Here is a 6,052-nt window from a genome sequence, read left to right on the forward strand (position 1 = left end):
TGCGGAAAGATTGGACACATTGCACATGTATGCCGATCTGGACAAAAAAAATCCACGGACAGGAAAAAATTAATAAGGAAAAGTACAGAAAGGTACAAATGATGACGGACAGTAGCTCCGAAGACCAGAAGAGCGATAGCGACTCCGGAAACAAGAGACTACGCTGTCTCAAATTACATAATGTTATTGCCAAAGGTTACCAGACCATTTGGGTTACCCTCATGATAGCGGGGTCCCCAGTTAAAATGGAGCTAGATACAGGATCAGCTCTGACCGTCATAAGTCGACGGAATTACGAGCGGCTATTTCCGCATATACCTTTGAAAGACACATCCATTATCTTGAAAACATATACGGGGCAGAAAGTATACCCCAAAGGTAAAATAAGGGTGCCTGTTGTATACAACGGCAAGGAAATACAGAAGTTGCATTTATACGTTCTGCAAGATGGTGGTCCACCGCTGTTGGGCCGTGAATGGATCAGGAAGATACGTTTAGACTGGCACTCCATTCAGGCACTGACGGTGACCAGTAAGAAAAAAAATGATGATGACGTCATACCTGAACGATTAAAAGACATCTTGGCCAACGCCAAAGAAGTGTTTCAACAGGAACTAGGAACCTTGAAAGGCATCACCGCCTCAATAAAAGTGGAAGATGCGGCAATTCCCAAGTTTTTTAAGGCAAGGCCGGTGCCATACGCAATTCGTCCAGCAGTCGAGGTAGAGCTGGAGAATTTGGAAAAGGCAGGCGTATTATCCAAGATAGATTGGAGCGAGTGGGCAACACCCATCGTCCCGGTCATGAAGAAAACGTTGAATAATGATAAATCTGAAGAAGAGAAAAATTCGCATCTGTGGGGACTTCAAGGTGACTGTAAACCCGGTTCGTCACATGGTACAGTATCCTCTTCCAAGGATAGAAGATATTTTCGCCTCACTATCCGGAGGGAAACGTTTCACCAAAATTGACTTGGCACAGGCATATCTACAGATGGAGGTTGAAGAGGCCTCTAAAAAGTATCTCACGATAAATACACACAAAGGCCTGTACCAGTACAATCGGCTGGTTTTCGGAGTAGCATCAGCTCCAGCTATCTGGCAAAGAGCTATGCAGCAAGTCCTCCAAGGGATTCCAGGGACTCAATGCTACCTAGACGACATCCTTGTAACAGGAGAAAACGACAACGAGCACCTTGCCAATTTGGAGCAGCTGCTCACTAGGCTGAGAGAACGGGGCCTACTAGCAAATCGCCCCAAGTGCGAATTTTTCCAGAAACAAATATCATATTGTGGCCACATAATTAACGAGGAAGGGTTGCATAAGTCACCTGAAAAAATTGAAGCGGTCATAAAAGCCCCAGCACCTGAAAATGTCTCACAATTAAGGTCGTTCCTGGGATTGATAAATTACTATCATAAATTTTTACCGAACTTGTCAACTCTTCTGCACCCTCTTAACGAACTGCTACAAACGGGAGTAATTTGGAAATGGAGCGAAGACTGTAAACGTGCCTTCCATAAATGCAAAGGCTTGATCACGTCCAAGGAAGTTTTGGCTCATTACAACCCATCACTGCCAATCAGACTGGCGTGCGATGCATCCCCTTACGGCGTAGGAGCGGTATTATCGCATAGATTCCCTGATGGCTCTGAACGGCCGATAGCTTTTGCGTCACGCTCATTGAACTCAGCTGAGCGTAACTATGCCCAGATCGACAGGGAAGCACTCAGCCTGGTATGGGGAGTGAAGAAATTCAACCATTACCTACACGGACAAAAATTTACCTTGTTGACTGACCATCAACCCCTCGTCTCCATATTCAACCCTAAAAAGGGTGTTCCCATTATGACAGCGCAAAGGCTACAGAGGTGGTCCCTTTTCCTAGGGGCACACCAATATGACATAGAATACAAAGGATCAAAACAGCATGGGAATGCTGACGGTTTATCATGCCTACCGTTGCCAACGGTAGAAGAGGCACCTACAGTAGACCCAGTGGAGATGTTCCACTCAACCATAGTGGAATGTCTACCAGTAACAAATTCTGCCATTGAAAAGGAAACGAGAAATGACCCGACTCTCTCACGAGTCTACGATTTAACGGTGAAGGGATGGCCAGCACATGGCGAACCACTGTTGCCAGCATTCTCGCAAAGAAGAGAACAGCTGTCCGTGTGCCGAGGAACCTTGATGTGTGGATCCAGAGTGGTGATTCCACCCAAACTCCAGGATAAAGTGCTAAAGGAGCTTCACGAGGGGCATCTGGGTGGAGTGAAAATGAAGAACCTAGCCAGAGCGTTTGTGTGGTGGCCAGGTATCGATGGAGACATCGAAGAAATGACCAAGAGCTGCCTAGGATGCCAGAAGGTCCAAAACGCCCCACCACAAGCCCCTCTACATCCATGGGAGTGGCCCTCATCTCCATGGCAAAGGGTACACATCGACTTTGCTGGTCCATTTATGGACTCAATGTTCTTAATCACGGTTGATGCACACTCCAAGTGGCCGGAGATAATAAAGATGTCCTCCACCACCACGGAAAAAACCATCACAGTATTAAGGACCATATTTGCCAGGAATGGGCTGTCTGAACAGATCTGTTCTGATAATGGACCGCAATTTGTGTCCGAAGAATTCAGGAAGTTCTTAAAAAACAATGGGGTTAAGCACTACACGTCCGCCCCATACCATCCCGCCACCAATGGATTGGCTGAAAGGTTTGTCCAGACCTTCAAGAAGGCCATAAAGACCATGGGTAATGAAGACATAAAACTTCAGCATAAGGTAGATAACTTCTTGTTTGCATACAGGAATGCAACACATGTGGTTACAAACCAAACTCCCGCCATGATGTTCTTCAATAGAAGCCTAAGATGCTGGCTGGATTTGATCAAGCCAAACATCAGAAGGGACGTGGAGAACCGGCAATTTCAAGGCATGAATGAAAGGCCAACTAGAACCTTCCAGATAGGTCAACAAGTTTTGGCCCGGGACTACCGTACCGAGAAATGGCAGCCTGGAACTATTTGCACACGACTAGGACCGCTGATGTATACCGTGGACATCGGAGAAAGCATAATAAGGCGCCATGCTGACCAGATCATAGAGTCATCCAAAAACGGACAACCTACACCACAACTCTATACGCCTAATGATGAAGTAGAGATACCCATAGTATCTACCTCCGATCCGGTGATACTGGAACCAGATGAACCCGACACTGGCATTCAAGCCGAATCAGCCTTGCCAAAAGAACCTACTACACCACCAGAAACTACTACACCACCGAGGCGTTATCCGGACCGAGTCAGGAAGCCTCCAGAGAGAGTGACTTATAATTGATTAACTGCAGCAAATGTGTAGATTATTGTTCTTGTAACATGTTAATTAATGATTACTTAAAATATTATGTACTGGTTGTCTAAAAGGGGAGGAATTGTGGTGTATGTGCCTTTAAGAGCCCCCTGTGTACTGTAATGCCGGTAATGGCCACTCGAGCTATATAAGCCTGTATATTGTCTTGTATCTGTTAGTTCACCTCCAGACTTTGTTCAGTAAACACCTGTGAAACCAACTCCTGCCTTCCGTGTCTCTATTAACACACGGATACAACATGCATTGTTCCACGGAAGCTCAACGTAAGCTCGAGGAACAGCACCTCATCTTCCGATTAGGCACTCTGCAGCCTTCCGGACTCAATATCGAGTTCAACAATTTCAGATCATAACCTCGGCCCCTATTACATTTTTACTTATATTTTTTATCCACACCTTTGTTTTGGTTTTCCCCTCCACCCCCCCTTTCCTTTTTTTTTCTCTCTCCCACATGGCAGCTGTCTCCCACTCTGCCAGCGCATTTCACACCTAATCTAGAGCCGTCTTTTGTCTCCACTAGTCCTATCACCATCTCGTCTCGTTTTGAATACCTCTTAATGTCTCTTCACTTCTCTTTTGTTCTCTCCCAGCCTGGCCTCTTAATCTATTTCATTCCCTGTGCCTCTTTAGTCTTGATAAAGGGTTTTGACCCGAAACATTGACTCTAATTTCTCTCCACGGATGTTGCCTGGCCTGCTGAGTTTTTCCAGCATTTTCTGTTGTTATTCCTACCATTTAATGTGTATTCCCTTTCCTTGTTAGCCCTCCCCAAATGCATTACCTCAAACTTCTCCGCATATGATTTGCAGTGCACGCAAACTTCGACATCCCCATAACCAGAACCACCATGACAAATGCTGATGACATCTTCTCGTCAAATCACGCAGTACACAAGCTGGCTGCCGGACGACTCAAAGCGGTCGCTAATAAAGCCCCTCCGACCCTCCCTCGACTGGGTGTAAATGTAACACATACATGCTGGCTGTCCTCTCTCCGCTTCCTGAGTCAGGTGCCCGCCCGTGGAGATTTGAAACGTTATTCTGATTTGAGAGCTTGGGTGGATAATAAAAGATTAAAAAGAAAGGGACAGAGGAAGACACAGGGCAGGGGAATAAAAATCACAAAAAGAAATCGCGGTCAGCTTAGGCCTGAAATCTCCTTCCTGATCTGCGAAACAGGAAGCGTCTGCAATCGGAAATTACAAACTCAGCCACCACAAGGTCACATTTACCAGTGAAGCAGCAGCCACAGACTCAAACTGGATATCATTACATAATAACCCGATTCATACTGTAATCATCAGCCCCGAATTTCTGAGGGCGGGAAAGTCCGCTCCATGCCTGGTTTAAGGGGGAAGCTGGAGTTTCTGACTTATTCCCCTTGCCCGCCCCCCCATTTGAACGGGCTCCCTGATCGTGGAGAACTTGCGAAGGGAGCGAGGCTTCGGTGTGGACTGGCTGCCGATCGGAAAGTGGGGCCAGCTGGCAACTCTTAAAGGGCTACTGCTGGCACTCGAGTTTGCAGGAACGCGCTTGGATGGAGTTGGAGTTGTGGGACACTGGTTCTAAACTGTGCTTGGGATGGCGGTGGGGAAGATTCCAGCGATCAGTCCTGATGCACTGGAGTTCCTGGTGATTGAGGTGTGCCAAAGGAGGGCATCTCTCTGAGGAAGAATGCCAAGCCAGTCTGAAACCAGGAGGTGTAATCTGCCTGAGAAGAGATCACCGGGTGAGTGAACTAGAAGTTCAATAGAAGTGTCAAGGTAAAAAGAAGACTTGCATTTATACCGCGCCTTTCATGACTTCAGGACGTCCCAAAGTGCTTTAGAGTCAATGAAGTACTTCCCACGGCTCAGGTAGCTGTGCTTACTTTGTTACATGCATACTCTTCCTTCAGTAGTGTCAGCTGTGGCTCAGTGGGTAGCACACTCGCCTGAGTCAGAAGGTTGTGGGTTCAAGTCCCACTCCAAGGACTTGAGCACATAAATCTAGGCTGACACTCCAGTGCAGTGCTGAGGGAGTGCTGCACTGTCGGAGGTGTACCGTCTTTCGGATGAGACGTTAAACTGAGGCCCTGTCCGCTCTCTCAGGTGGACGTAAAAGATCCCAAGGCACTATTTCGAAAGAAGAGCAGGGGAGTTACCCCGGTGTCCTGGCCAATATTTATCCCTCAATCAATATAACAAAAACAGATCATCTGGTCATTATCACATTGCTGTTTGTGGGAGCTTGCTGTGCGCAAATTGGCTGCTGCGTTTCCCACATTACAACAGTGACTGCACTTCAAAAGTACTTCATTGGCTGTAAAGCGCTTTGAGACGTCCGTTGGTAGTGAAAGGCGCTATATAAATGCAAGTCCTGCTTTCTTTCTTTCATTCCAAGGAATTGGCTCCAAATTAAATATGTTATTTTTATTTGTTCTCGGAATGTGGGCGTCGCTGGGAAGGCTGACATTTATTGCTCGTCCACAGTGGCCCCGAGAGTGTGGTGGCGGGCCGCCTTATTGAACCGCTGCAGTCCATGTGGTGATGGTGCCCTCTACAGTGCTGTTAGGTAGGGAGTTTCAGGATACTATCCGAGCAACGATGAATGAACGTCTATGTATATGCCAGGAGGGTGTGCGACTTGGAAGGGAGCCCAGAGATGATGGGCTGGGTTTTCATTGAGGAGTCGGGA

The 6,052-nt window shown here is 47.0% G+C and overlaps 1 protein-coding gene across 3 annotated transcripts in view; it reads right to left on the reverse strand.

Moving 5' to 3' along the window:
- plcd1a (phospholipase C, delta 1a) overlaps nt 1-6,052 on the reverse strand; it is a 181,625-nt gene that overhangs the window by 127,169 nt on the left and 48,404 nt on the right. The gene's annotated exons all lie outside the window — the stretch shown is intronic.

Source organism: Somniosus microcephalus, chromosome 5, assembly GCF_052327205.1.
Source record: "Somniosus microcephalus isolate GS21.2 chromosome 5, FLI_Smic_1.0, whole genome shotgun sequence".
In the NCBI taxonomy this organism is placed as follows: Eukaryota; Metazoa; Chordata; class Chondrichthyes; order Squaliformes; family Somniosidae; genus Somniosus; species Somniosus microcephalus.